Source organism: Artemia franciscana, unplaced genomic scaffold (genome assembly GCF_032884065.1).
Source record: "Artemia franciscana unplaced genomic scaffold, ASM3288406v1 PGA_scaffold_46, whole genome shotgun sequence".
NCBI classification, from domain to species: Eukaryota; Metazoa; Arthropoda; class Branchiopoda; order Anostraca; family Artemiidae; genus Artemia; species Artemia franciscana.
In genome coordinates, this window is record NW_027062687.1 from 423773 (window position 1) to 439508 (window position 15736).

Below are 15736 nucleotides of genomic sequence, written 5' to 3' on the forward strand. Positions count from 1 at the left end.
AGTTTTCTGGATATACTTCCGCTGCAGAATCTTCCTAAAAATATTCCACTTATTTCTCTTTAAATTTATTGATGTTTTACTTATTCTAAAACCGGTTACTATCTGTCAGTACCGGTAAGAGTGATAAAGAGCTTTGTCTTTTCTCCTCTTGCAGAGTTCACTTCACAAGGTTAGATTTTGTTGTGTTTTTTTATTTTTCCTCTTTCTCTTTTTGCGCACTGTGGACAACTTGGTGGAGGTCCTAGTCGAAATATTTAATTGAATCTCGTCTTCACATTTTGCTACTGGCTGAAAAAATCCTCATTTCTCACCTATTTAATTTTTCTCTTTTTATTTATTATTTGCTTTCTTGATTTCATAAAAAACTTTCTTTCCGATCGTTCACTTTTGGATGTCCTCAGTTGGTTAATTTTTCAATGAAAATTAAGTGAAAGCAGGGGCTCCCATAGGCAGTGTTTTGGGACCTACACTTCACTTTATCCATATAAATTATATGAGAGATCACCTTGCATACTCTTCGAAACACTTTTCCGACCATAGCATGACATACTCAGCCATTCTTAAACTGAATGAACCAAAATATGCTTCCGATAGCCTTACAAAATTGGGAAGTAGTCTGATACATGAATGTTGCATCAAAAACATCAAAAAAAACTTTAATGCATCAAAAACAAAGAAGCTGCTTATTATAAAAAAAATGTACCATTTACACATTTACTAATTCATTTCAAACAATGAAACTGCAAGGAGAGCTGACGAGTTTAATCTACTAGGGACTCATTTTTTCACCAATCTTTCTTGGAATTACCGCTTTGAACCAGGGTGAGCTTAGAACACCTTTTGCCGCAGGAATCTTTTTCCATTCAGCTCAATTATCCTTGTTTTAAAGTTGTGTATCAGATTCTCAGCTGAATCAGGATACCCACTATATCTCGCTGCTCCATTAACACTGATAACACTACCAAAAAAATTCATAGAAGGGTAAACGGGAAAAGTTCTGCCTCTATACACGAGTCGGTCCACCATTTAAATGGAAGGCTTGATGCACCGTCGATGACTTTTTTTTTAAATGAATGAATTCATCACCCTCAAACAAGCTCGTATCCCCCTTTAAGTAGCCGTAGATACAGTGTTTGAACCAACATGAGGAAGGATCAAAATTCGATCAAATTATCTACGGGAGGATACACCCTTAACCGAATACTTGAGCAAAAACTTCATGCAGCGTTGCCCTTCTATCTGGAACAATCTTTCTGCTTACTTTAATGCAGCAAGCCCCTCAGTTTACACCTTTTAGAGACGGTTGAGCAGAAATTTAAGAACTTGAGGTTTAAAAACGTGGCAATTGAATAGCAGAATACCAAAAACCTTTAAGTACCTTAAGCCGTGACTAAAGAAATAAAAAAAAAATGTACTTACTTTCCATAGAGTATAAATTATGTTCTTGTCTCCAAACAGGGTACAAATTTGCAATTGCTCATAAGCAATGGCAAAATTTTATCAGAAATACTGTTAATGAAACAGCTATAATAAAAGTCTTAATAACTTTAAAATATATGCCCTTGATTTTTGTTTTATAATATATAGAAATAAATCTTTGTTCGTCAAGCCTTATGGCTTGTCGTTCATCGGATACTTTTTCAACTTTTCATTGATTTAACGACATTGTTTTAGAAAAGTTAAAAAAGCACCCAAATAATTAGTCAGGAGATGATAAGTTAATACTATGTATAGTAAGTTAAATTCAAAAGAAGAAAATTTTTGAATATAAAGTTAAAAACTGTTATAGAAAACATAATATGTATAAAAACAGGTTTTTAAACAATAGAACAAAAATATTAAAAGTACATATATCACTTTCATATCCGAAAATGTATATTCTTGAACAAAGACTAGGTTAGTCAGAAGTAATAAAAAAGCTACAGATAGCAGAGAGACAAAGGCAGAGGCAGATTTAACTGGGGGAATCTAAAAGATATAAAAAGGGAGACCAGCATTAAAGTTTAAACATTAAAGTTGAAATCTCAAAATTTTCATTTTTAGTCAAAAAAGTAAACTGAAAAACACGCAATATTGAGTCTTAGGAGCATCATTAAGATTTAAAAGGAACAAAAATACTTGTATCTCTGATATAGGATTCCCCTTCATACAGCTATGATTTAGGAAAAGGCATTACCCCTCCTATAGAAAAATAGTTTTCGTTCGTTTTAATTTTTATGTTTCTTTTTGCTTTTAATTGAACTTTTTTATTTTTAATAAGTTGATAGAGCTGTTTATATTCTATAGCTGGTAAACACCTAAGTTCTGTTTGTAACTTGATATAAAATTATTAATCTCAAATTATTCCGGGACATCAACCTTCCTTCTTTGTGAAAATTCTTCCCCCTTCCCCCTGAAAATTCCTTTTGCTTGAATGTTTTCCCCACAAAAAGTTCGCCCTAACTCAAATTCCTCTTCTCCTCTTAAAGTTTTGTCTAAAACATTTCATCTTCACAGAAAATTTTCCCTTGACTATTCCCTCTAAAAGTTTTGTTCACTTTATAACAGATTTTATTTTATTTCTTATAGTTTCCGATGTATTCCAAGGAGTCTCTTCATCCTTCTTGAAAATAAGTCATATATTTCAAAATAACAAATACTATATTTAAAAAAGTAATAAATAGTACACCTTATCAGGTTGTACTACGAAGACTGTCCTACCGGCTGTCCCAATGAAGGCAAATAATCTTCCAGGCGTAAAACCACCACAAGTAATCATAATAAATAAATAATATCTAAATCAAACGGATATGACAATAAATGATCGAGTTAAACTCAAAACTAGCAGAAACTAACAAGATTAGGGCCGTCAACCCTCATGCCTTCTTAACAATAGACATAATTTGCACTTACCCCAATTCCTTCTAAAGACAGGTATACAATTCGCACTTTTACGCTTTTACACCAGAACTTTCCTCCCCAAAAAAAGTCCACCAATCAATGGGAAAAATAACATGGGAAATAACTTTGCAAGCCCCTTGCATCACCTTTTCACATATTGCACAACAAATTCAGCCATTTTTAAGCACGAAGACTCAAAACAAGTCTCTCATACCCTAGAAATACATCTTTATAAAATTGAATAGCGGCCTGATACAGGGATGATCGGCTTTAATGCTTCAAAACAAGTGATCTTTTTTTAACCCAATGAAAGGTGCCTATATATATATATATATATATATATATATATATATATATATATATATATATATATATATATATATATATATATATATATATATATATATATATATATATATATATATAGTGAACACCCAAGTTTAATTTTTAAAAACAAAATATGAACCTGTAAGGAGAGTCAACGATATTTGTCTATTAGGGATTAATTCTTTTTTTCGATCTTACTTGGAATTACCAATTATTTTAGTTGTATTTTTTCTTAATAATGTACAATAAGTTGTTTTACTCTATTTTCTGAATAAGTAATATTAAGATATGAACTTTTACTTTTTCTCTTTTTTAGACTCCCCCCTTGTCTAACTTTCTACCTCTTTTTTTTGTCTGACTATTTTTGTTTCAATGCTATCTCTATATATTTCTTTACTTTTGAATAGACTGTTCTTTGCAACTTTCAATACTTTTTTGTCCTTCGTTGAAAAGCAGTATTTTGTCGTACATGGATATAAAAGTGATATCTAGATATTTTGACTAGTTGTTCTATAGTTTAGAAAAGAGTTTTGTAATATATATTTTTTCGGATATGAGTGTGATATCTTGAGTTCTTCCTCTTTGTTGTATTATTTGGAAACCAGTTTTAATGTATATTAGTTTTACTATATAGGTTCTAAAAAATGATTTATAAGAATTTAAATTCCTTTTAATGTTTCAACTTTCTTTTTTGTGATATATTGTTAATATACCTTTTTTACTTATTTAAAATAATGTTGCACCATCCGAGAAGATTTAAAAAATTTTGAGTAAAGATGATCTCCTTGAGGATCACTCGTCCCTTACCAAACCTATAAAATGAACCACAAGCCATAATACTTGACGCTCTAAGATTTATTCTTATATATTATTAAATAAAAAGAAACTATTTTTTTTTAACTGAAAGTAAGGAGCGACATTAAAACTTAAAACGAACAGAAATTACTCCGTATATGTAATGGGTTGTCCCCTCTTCAACGCCTCGCTCTTTATGCTAAAGCTTTTAATTGTTTTAAAAAGTAGAATTGTGGCAAAGAGTCAAACTTTAGCGTAAAGAGCGAGGGATTGTGGAGGGGACAACCCATTTCATATAAGGAGTAATTTCTGTTCATTTTAAGTTTTAATATCGCTCCTTACTTTCAGTTAAAAAAAAACTAGTTTTTTTTTTATTTAATATCTGAACGTTTTTGAATTAATGCATGTTTGATTTTGGCTCTCCGCAAATAAATTATTGAAATGAAATTTGTATATTAATTTTTTTTTGGCTAAATGGCTTTCTCTTAGTTTTGATCAGACGATTTTAAGAAATAAGGGGTGGGGAAGGAGGCCTAGCTTCCCTCCAATTTTTCGGTTACTTAAAAAGGCTACTAGAACTTTTAATTTTTAACGAACGTTTTTATTAGTAAAAAATATGCGTAACTTAAGAATTAACTTACGTAACAAACTTTTATATTCTTATTTTTTTATTATGTGTATGAGGGGGTTTGTACCCTCGTTAATACCTCGCTCTTTAAACTAAATCATAGGTTTTGTTCCAATTCTTTAAGAATGACCCCTGAATCAAAAAGGCCGTAGAATAAATAGTTGAAATTACTAAAAATACTTTAGCATAAAGAGCGAGGTATTTATCTCCTCCTAAATACCTCGCTCTTTATGATAAATCATTTTTAGAACACCTCATTTGCGTAATAATCTCTGCTCGTTTTAAATTTCAATGCTATTCCTTACTTTCAATTGAAAAAAACGTTTTCATGTTTATTTTTTCATTATTTTTTTTTTATAGTAATGCTAGAAAATCCTGCGCCCTTTTCATTGAATTTTTTCCCCCATGACATATTCCTCTAAGGAAGGATCCTCCCAAATAGACCCCTCCCATCAACCCTACCCCCAAAACCAAAAAATCCTCCTGAAAACGTCTGTACACTTCCCAATAGCCATTACTATATGTAAACACTGGTCAAAGTTAGTAACTTGAAGCCCCTCCCCCAGGGATTGTGGGGGAGTAAGTTATTCCCAAAGACATAGTTCTTATAAATTTTGACTATGCGGAACAAAATTTCTATTTCAAAATTTTAGTCCGTTGACTTTTTGAAAAAACGAGCGTGGGAGGGGGCCTAGGTGCCCTCCAATTTTTTTGATCACTTAAAAAGGGCACTAGAACTTTTTATTTCCGTAAGAATGAGCCCTCTTGTGACACTCTAGCACCACTTGGTCGATACGATGACCCCTGGGAAAAAAAACAAAAAAAAAAAAACAAATAAACACGCACCCGTGATTTGTCTTCTGGCAAAAAATACGAAATTCCACATTTTTTTAGATAGGAACTTTTTGTTATTAAATAAAAAAAAAACAAGTTTTTTGAAATGAAAGTAAGGAGCGACATTAAAACTTAAAACGAACAGAAATTAATCCTTATATGAAAAGGGGCTTTTCCCCTCGACACCCCGCTCCTTACGCTAAAGTTTTTTATTGTTTTAAAAAGTTCAGTTGCGAGAAAGAATCAAACTTTAGCGCAAGGAGCGGGGTGTCGAGGAGAAAAAGCCCCTTTCATATACGGAGTAATTTCTGTTAGTTTTAAGTTTTAATGTCGCTCCTTACTTTCATTTCAAAAAATTTGTTTTTTTTTATTTAATTTCTGAAAGTTTTTGAATTAATGCATGTCTGATTTTGACTCTCCGTACATAAATTATTAAAATGAAATTTGCATATTAATTCTTTTTTTGGCTAAATGGCTTTCTCTTAGTTTTGATCAGACGATTTTGAGAAATAAGGGGCGTGGAAGGAGGCCTAGTTGTCCTCCAATTTTTCGGTTACTTAAAAAGGCAACTAGATCTTTTAATTTTTAACGAACGTTTTTATTAGTAAATAAAATACCTAACTTAAGAATTACCTTACGTAACAAACTTTTATATTCTTATATTTTTGATTATATATATGAGAGGGTTGGTCCCCTCGTTAATACCTTGCTCTTCACACTAAATCTTGTTTTGTCCCAATTCTTTAAGAATGACCCCTGAATCAGAAAGGCCGTAGAATAAATAGTTGAAATTACTTAAAAAATTTTTAGCATAAAGAGCGAAGTATTTATCTCCTACTAAATACCTCGCTCTTTATGCTAAAGTATTTTTAAAATCCCTCATATGCGTAATAATCTCTGTTCGTTTTAAGTTTTAATACTTCTCCTTACTTTCAATTGAAAAAACTTTTTCATGTTTATATTTTCATTGTTTTTTTTTATAGTAATGCTAAAAAGTCCTGCGCCCTTTTCATTGAATTTCTCTTCCCCCATGAAATATTCCTCCAAGGAAAGATCCTCCCATATAGCCCCCTCCCCTGAATCCCAAACCCAAACCAAAAAAATCCCCCTGATAACGTCGGTACACTTCCCAGTAACTATTACTGTATGTAAACAATGGCCAAAGTTTGTATTTTGCAGCCCCTCCCCCAGGGACTGTGGGGGAAATTCATCCTTAAAGACATAGTTATGATAGTTTTCGACTACGTGGAACAGAATGGCAATCTCAAAATTTTGATCTGTTGACTTTGGGAAAAAATGAGCTTGGGAGGGGGTCTAGGTGTCCTCCAATTTTCGATGACCCCTGGGGAAAAAAAACAAATAAACACGCATCCGTGATTTGTCTTCTGGCAAAAAATACGAAATTCCACATTTTTGTAGATTGGACCTTGAAATTTTTTCTATAGGGTTTCCTGATTTGCTGAATGCAATGGTGCGATTTTCGTTAAGATCCTATGACTTTTATGGGGTGTTACCTTCTATTTTCCAAAATAAGGCAAATTTTCTCAGGCTCGTAACTTTTGATGACAAAGGCTAAATTTGATGAAACTTATATATTTAAAATCAGCATAAGAATACAATTCGTTTGATATATCTTTTAGCATCGAAATTCCGTTTTTTAGAGTTTCGTTTCCTATTGAGCCGGGTCGCTCCTTACTAAAGTTCGTTACCACGAACTGTTTGATATTAAAACAGAATCAAAAGAGTCTAATAACTAATAACTAAGTAAAATACTAAATTAATTTTCAGGGTGCTAAAAGAGGCTTGAATTTTAATGTTAAGAAGACTAAGTCATATAATAAGTCAGGAGTAAGTGAAGATGAACAAGTGACATTAGGTAACGAAAAGATTGATCAGTTTGGGAGCTTCAGTTACCTTGGTAGTATTATTAGTAAAGATGGTGGGAGCAGTGATATATTATATTAAAACAGTATCAAAAGAGTCTAATAACATACTAAGTAAACTACTAAATTAATTACTGTAATTGTTTTTAATTTTGTTGATCTTTTTACTAGCTATATTTTTAATAAGCTTTGTGACTCTTTAAGCGCAAATGCAAATTTTAACTCCCTTTGAAGACCTGAACATAATATAAACTTTTGTGAAGAAAGTAAATATTTTGTTCCTATATTAAGGGCTTCAAGCACTTAATGGTATCTGATATACCAGTATTCTATTCCTCGGTTTTGACAACTTGAGGTTTTGAATGCCTGTTCTACATTCTTCTGAAGTAGCCACAAAAAGAATATTCTGGAAAAACGTCCCCATGAATATCGTTCCAGATAGAACTGCAACACCGGATGCAGCTCTTCCTCAATAGCTCGGTTCTTGGCATTCCTCGTTTAGATAATTGGATCGATCTCTTTTGCTTAGGGTCAGCCATGATGGTTGAATGCAGGGGAGAAAATGTGAGAGAGCACGTTTAAGGGAGGAGAATTCATTTCATATTAGAAAAAAGTCATCGACACAACTACAAACCTTTCATATAGAGGGTAGAGTTAGTCATGTGTAGAGGTGTAGCTCACCTTGTTTTCCCTATTCTGGATCTTTTAGAGTTGTACTATGAGTGTCTTAGGGAATTCAGCATATAGAAGATATTCTTATCTTCTCTGATACAAGACTTCTAAAGTTGGATAATTGGGATGGATGGAAGATGATTTTTGTAGCAAAAACTCACTCTGAGCCTTCTTTGGCAGGAGTAATTTCTACTATTTTTTTTTTAATATTTGTGGATTTTACAAAATTATTTTGAAAAAAGTAAACAAAACACCCGAATAATCGATCAAAAGATTGAGGGTTAATACTTTTTATAGGAAGTTACATTCTTTTAAATCATGTCTTAGAACCTTTATATTAAAACATAATACAGAAAACATAAAACATATTATTTATATAAACTATTTTCCGAATAAAACAACTAATAGGTAAAAACTCAAGATATCACTTTCAAATTCAAAAATATAGATTGTATAAAAATAGATCCTAACCTATAGAACAATTAGTTAAAAACTCTATATATCACTTTTATATCCACGTATGACCAAATAATGTTTTTAACAAAGGACAAAAAGGTATTGAAAAACACAAAGATAAAGTTATTCAGAAGTAACAAAAAAGAAAGAGATAGCAAAGCGACAATAAAGAGGCAAAGACAAAAGAGGCAGAGTAAGAAAAAAGAATTCAAATCAACCAAAAACACGCAACACTGAGTGTAAGGAGCATTATTTACAATAACAAAGAATTTTCTCTCTGATTTGGACTTCCCCTTCCCACACCTTCTATCTGTAAGCTATTGTTTTTAAGCGCTTCAAATAAGATTCTCATTACAAATGCATGGCTCATGTGTTTTAGGGTTGCTTATTTTTAAGATTTGAACCTAAATGTCAGACTTTGGTATTTACAGCTAAAAAAGCGGAAGCAGCGGTTTAGCCCCCTCCCCCTATATAAAATAGATTATGTTTGTTTTAAGTTTCAATGCTGCTTTTCACTTTTAGTAGAAATATTTTTTGTTTCTATTCTATAGCTTGTAAAGATCAATGCTAAGATTGTAACTTGATATAAAACTGTTAATCTCCAATCGAGCCAGGATACCTACCTTTAATCTCCTTGAAAATCCCCCAATGAAAATTCCTTCTGTGTGAATAATTTCCCCATGAGATATTCACCCAAGCTTAATTTTTCTTCTCGTCTAGAAGTTTTCCCCAGACCATTCTGTCCTTGCAATAATCTCTTCTTGACAGTTCCCTCTAGAAAATTTTCTTTGCTTTCACATAGTTTTTTTTTCTGATTATTTCTTATATGCTCTTAGGAATCTCTTTTTCCTTCTTGAAGAAATTTCTCCAAGTTATCATCCCCCCCTCTTCCATAGAAACTCCACCTTTAACGTCAGTAATATATCAACAAATAATAAATACTATATGTAGAAAAGTGATAAATAGTACTTTTTATCCGGCTTTCCAACCACACATAATTCCCTTCCCCTATAAGAAAAATCCTCAATAAAAAAATTCTCCTTTCTATCCTCTCCCGAAAAAAATCCTCCCCCCCCCCAAAAAAAAATATTTCTATAAAGTAGTTTAAGTGAGTTTGATGGCACTAGACCTTCAAAGTCCCAAATGGTGATGCCTTCTTCCAGTGAACTATTGGGGGTGAAGTAATCCTCAAAAACATGGTGTATTGACCTTTCGACTATGTTGAATAAAACGGCTATTCCAAAATTGTTATATGATTATTTTTGGTCGAGGGAAAATAGAGAAGTGGTTGGGGGGGGGGAGTTTAGCTGATCCGCAATATATTTGATCAGTTAAAAAGGAAACTAGGACTTATGATTTACAATCATATGAACTCATAAAAGTGAAAATATTTCAAATATACTTCCTTTTTGGAAAAGCACAAATTATGTTATTTTCTTCAAAGAGGGTACAAATTTGCATTTGCACTTAAAGAGTCACATAGTTTACAAAAAGTACAGTTAACAATACAACTCGAATAACATCAAAATTGGTTTTTAAGCTATGTTGACACTATAAGTATAGACCCCCTTGATTTTTGATAATATAATATACAAATAATGAAATCTTAATTGAAATCTCTGGGTGTTGATAACATTAGATACATCAAAAGAATTGAATGTTGATCCTTATTCAAATTAGGTGAAATTCAGAAACTTTCATATTTTCTTTCAAAAGTTGGGTATGAAAATTAAGTACCATCAAAAGTTAGATGGGTTGTTGTTACCTATAGAAAATCCACCCAATTTTTGAAAAAGGAAGATTAAACCCCTTTTAAATCAATTGATCCTAATAAAAATAATCCATCTTATTCAGGATATCAGAAAACTTTGTTGTAGTGGAATCAAACACCTATGTAAAAATGTAAAATTTGCATTTTCATCAAAAGAAGAATCATTCCCACCAAAAATTGTTTTTGGGAACTCTTTAAAAAGCAAAAAATTCTTTTTCTCCCTGCTGTCCTTATCATCTTTATTACTTATGAATTTACTTCATTGTTTTTTTAACATTTCCTCGTTTTTTGTTTTTGCATATTTCGTCGAACACAGAAATAAAAGAGACATATTGGATTTTTACTACTTATTCTATACTGTTCGAAACTTGTTTTTATGCAATATATATTTTTGAATATGAACAAGATATCAGGAGTCCTAACCTTTTTGTTCTATAGTTTATAAACCTGTTTTTAGACATAATGTATAGTCTATAGCAGGTTTTACTCAATAGTCACTCCCGGCAATGTCATTTTCAATAATGTAATATTCCTATAAAAACAAGCATTAACCTTCTATTTTCTGATCTATTATTCGGGTGCCTTTGTTACTTTGCTAAACTAATATCGTAAAATACTACGTGTTAGATTCTGTAAAATACGAAACTTACATGTTTCAATATGCTATTCACTGTAATATCACGAAATAAATATACATTTTCTACAAAAGCCAAAAATCAGTTAACTTATAATCATAATAACCGTTGTCTTCAGAAAGATGATGTAAGAACCTGGCTCTCTAAATATTCAAACGATTGAAGCGTAAACAATTTTAAACCATGACTATTCTAATTTCTTAGAAATAAATTAAAAGTTCGTATAGCGTATTTCTATACCATACCCAGGTAGGTATATTCAACCGTTCACACTTATTATAGTGAATTTTAGGTGCTCTACCTTAGAGGTGCTGAACCATTTCCTCTTCACAGAAAATTTTCCCTTGATGATTCCCTCTAAAAAAATTTCTTTACTTTCAAATAAATTTTATTTTATTTCTTATAGTTTCTGATATATTCCAAGGAGTCTCTTCATCCTCCTTGAAAACCGGTCATATATTTGAAAAAAAATACTTTATTTAAAAAAGGAATAAATACAATAAATAATCGAGTTAAACTCAAAACTAGCAGAAACTAACGAGGTTAGGACCGTCAACCCTCATGCCTTCTTAACAGTAGACATAATTTGCACTTACCCTAATTCCTTCTAAAGACAGGTACATAATTTTTACTTTTACGCTTTTATTGTAGAACCCTCCCCATGAAAACAGTCCACCAATGAATGGGAAAAATAACATGAGATATAACTTTGCAAGCCCTCTGCATCACTTTCCCACAGATTGCACAACAAATTCAGCCATCTTTAAGCACGAAGACTCAGAACAAGTCTCTCATTCCCTAGAAATACATATTTAAAAAATTGAATAGTGGCCTGATACAGCGATAATCAGCTTTAATGCTTCAAAACAAGTGATCTTTTTTTAACCCAATGAAAGGTGCCAAGCGAACATCCTAGTTTAATTTTCAAAAACGAAATATGAACCTGAAAGGAGAGTCAGCGAAATTTATCAATTGGGGATTAATTCATCCATCAACATTTCTTGGAATTACCAATTACTTTAGTTGTATTTTTTCTTAATAATCTAAAAGAAGTTGTTTACTCAATTACCTGAAAACAGTAATATTAAGATTTGAACTTTCACTTGAACTTTTTTTAGCCCCCCCCCCTTGTCTACCCTTCTACCTCTTTTTTTGTCTGACTGTTTTTGTTTCAATGCCATCTCTATATATTTCTTTACTTTTAAATAAACTTGTCTTTGCTACTTTCAATACTTTTTTGTCTTTCGTTGAAAAGCAGTATTTTGTCGTACATGTATATAAAAGAGTTTTCTACTAGTTGTTCTATAGTTTATAAACCAGTTTTGTAACATATATATTTTTGAATATGAATGTGATATCTTGAGTTCTGCCTCTTTGTTGTATTATTTAGAAACCAGTTTTAATGTATATTATGCTTACTTTATTAGTTTATACTCTATAGGTTGTAAAAATGATTTATAAGAATGCAAATTCCTATAAAGTATCAACTTTTTTCTTGTGATCTAGTGTTAATGTACATTCTGAATGGTGCTGTACCATCCGAGAAGATTTAAAAAATTTTAGTAAAGATGATCTCCTTGAGGATCACTCGTCCCTAACCGAACCTATAAAAGGAACAACACACCATAGTACTTGACGCTCAAAGATTTATTCTTGTATATTGTATTAAAACAGAATCAAAAGAGTCTAATAACATACTAAATAAATTACTAAATTAATTACTGTAATTGTTTTTAATTTTGTTCTCCCTTTTTACTAGCTATATTTTAAATAAACTTTGTGACTCTTTAAGTGCAAATGGAAATTTGAACTCCCTTTGAAGACCTGAACATAATTTTAACTTTCATGAAGGAAGTAAATATTTTCTTCCTATATTCACGGCTTGAGGCACTTAATGGTATCTGATATACCAATATTCTATTCCCCGGTTTTGACAACTTGAGGCTTTAAATGCCTATTCTACATTCTTCTGAAGTAGTCACAAAAAAAATCTGGAAAAAACGTCCCCATGAACATCGTTCCAGATAGAAATGCAACGCCGGATGCAGCCCTTCCTTAATAACTCGGTTCTTGGCAGTCCTCGTTTAGATAACTGGATCGTTCTCTTTACCTTAGGTTCTGCCATGGTGGTTGAATGAAGGGGAAAAAATGTGACAGAGCACGTTTAAAGAAGGAGAATTCATTTAGTATTAGAAAAAGGTCTTAGACACTACTACAAACCTTTCATTTAGAGGGTAGAGTTAGTCATGTGTATAGGTGCTCTACCATTGGTGCTTTAATATTAATATTTATTTCGTGATATTACAGTGAATAGCATATTGTCACATGTAAGTTTCGGATTTTACAGAATCTAATACGTAGTATTTTATGATATTATTTTAGCAAAGTAATAAAGGCATCCGAATAATTGATCAGAAAATAGAAGATTAATACTTTTTTTTATAGGAATATTACATTATTGAAAACAACATTGCAGGGAGTGACTATTGAGTAAAACCTGCTTTAGAATATACATTATGTATAAAAACAGGCTTATAAACTATAGAACAAAAAGGTAAGGACTCCTGATATCTTTTTCATATTCAAAAATATATATTGCATAAAAACAGGTTTCAAACAGTATAGAAAAAGTAGTAAAAATCTAATATGTCTCTTTTATTTCTGTGTTCGACGAAATGTGCAAAACAAAAAACGAGGAAATGTCAAAGAAACAATGAAATAAAGTCATAAGTAATAAAGATGATAAAGACAGCAGTAAGGAAAAGAATTTTTTGCTTTTTAAAAAGTTCCCAAAAACAATTTTTGGTAGGAATGATTCTTCTTTTGATGACGATGTGAATTTTACATTTTTACATAGGAGTTTGATTCCAATACAGCAAAGTTTTCTTATATCCTATATAATATGGATTATATTTATTAGGATCAATTGATTTATTAGGGGTTTTATCTTCCTTTTTCAAAAATTGGGCAGGTTTTTTGTAAGTCACATTAACCCATCCAACTTTTGATGGTAACTAATTTTTATACCTATCTTTTGAAAGAAAATGTGAAAGTTTTTGAATTGCCTCTACTTTGAATAAGGATCAACATTCAATTCTTTTGATGTATCTAATGTTATCAAGACCGAGAGATTCAATTTAATATGTTACTCAGACTTCAGTTTCTTATTTAGCTGCATCACTATTTGCATAAAGTTTGATGCAACTTATTGTTAGATAAACCAAAATGAATAGAATATTATTTACTTTTTTAATTTACTTTCGTCATAAAGATTATGGTAATAAGAAAAAACAAGAATTAATAAAAAAAAATTCTGGCTGCTTGAAACAAATGCAAAGAGGCCTACTGAATCAAAGACTAACAGGAAAAGAGTTATATAATCTTCCAGGCGTAAAACTATCGAAAATCCCCTCAATAAACAAATAAAACCAAAACCTAAGATATTACAATAAAGAACCGAGTTAAAATAAAAACAATCAGAAATTAATAGGATTAGGCCCGGCAACCATCAATCCATCTCAACAGTAGACACAATGAAAGCCAACGTTTTTGACCTGGGACAAGCAATTTTAATTCTCAAAGGTGTTTTCCATAAAGTGTTGGCTTGTAAGATGTTTCAAAGAGGCTAAATTGGCTACCTAGGTCTACTTTTGCAGTACTACCAGGGTTTCTAATAAGTTCTCTTCTTAATTTAGATTCTCAAAGGTAATTTCTATAAGGTGTTGGCTTGTGAGATGTTTCAAACAGGCTAAATTGGCTACTTAGGTCTACTTTTGCAGAACTAGCAGGGTTTCTAATAAGTTTCCTTCTTAATTTAAATTCTCAAAGGCGTTCTCTATAAAGTGTGGCTTGTGAGGTGTTGCAATCAGGCGAAATGGGTTATTTCTTAGTTAATTATTAGTTAACATGCTAGGTTTTTGTAGAGAACACTAGAGCTTTTTTGTGTTTATATATTTTAGGGTATAAATTAAAAAGAGAGTTGCACTTTATTACAAATATTAATTAGTTGCAATAGTTAGTTAATTATTGGTTTGCATACTAGGTTTTAGCAGAAGAGAACAGAGCTTGTATATGTTATTTTTGTCCTTTACTTTATAGTCTAAATTAAAGTAAAGTTGCAATTTACTGCAACTATTTATTAGTTGCATTAGTTAGTTAATTATTAGATAATCATGCTAGGTTTTGGTAGAGGACAACAGATAGGGGAATGCCCTACAGATAGGTTGAGTAGCTCCATAGGAGGCTTAGACCAAGAAGGACCTTGTCCCAGGGGGGTCCATAATAGAAACTGGGAAACCCTCCCCTGGGGGTCATAATTACAGGTGGAGGAGGAAGAAGGCCCCTCAAATGTACACTCAACAGGGCCCACTGCCGTGTTCACACGTCAGATGAGTTAAAAACCTTCTCCCAGTAATGGGTTAAATTGTATGGTGATGCAGAACACCACCGTGGGAGGATCCTCTATAGGAGGACAACTGCGGCAGGGCGTAAGATCCAGATTTATGGACAACGGCTTCTGTAAAGGGCTGCCTCGACCCTTTCGGGGTACCTGCAAGACGGGGAAACTTGAGGTCAATTTTTCCCACTTTTTAGCCTAATAAACAACACAGCAGTCGTACGGGATTCTGATTATTGGATATTTTTCTGGGTTTGTTTTGTTTTGATGGGCGTTTTCGGGCTGAAAAACCTCTTTCTAGCTAAATTTATCTACTATTGGTTGCCTCGTCGTAGTAGCATAATAATTGTAGGCATGAATATATAATGAGTTGGAGGTAATAGGCTTGGGACTGTCTGTTCAGGATTTCGACTCTTTTTGATAGAAGAGCATCGCCAAGTGCTGAAAACCATGTTGTGA

General features: G+C 32.1%; 1 long non-coding RNA gene across 1 annotated transcript; it reads right to left on the reverse strand.

The window, feature by feature from the left end:
- Positions 1–640: 640 nt before the first annotated feature.
- On the reverse strand, positions 641–9927 carry LOC136041849 (uncharacterized). The gene is made up of 2 exons (XR_010621114.1): positions 9095–9927; positions 641–958 (listed from the first exon to the last, which is right to left on the reverse strand). It is a non-coding gene; the product is annotated as an uncharacterized LOC136041849 (long non-coding RNA).
- Positions 9928–15736: the final 5809 nt, after the last annotated feature.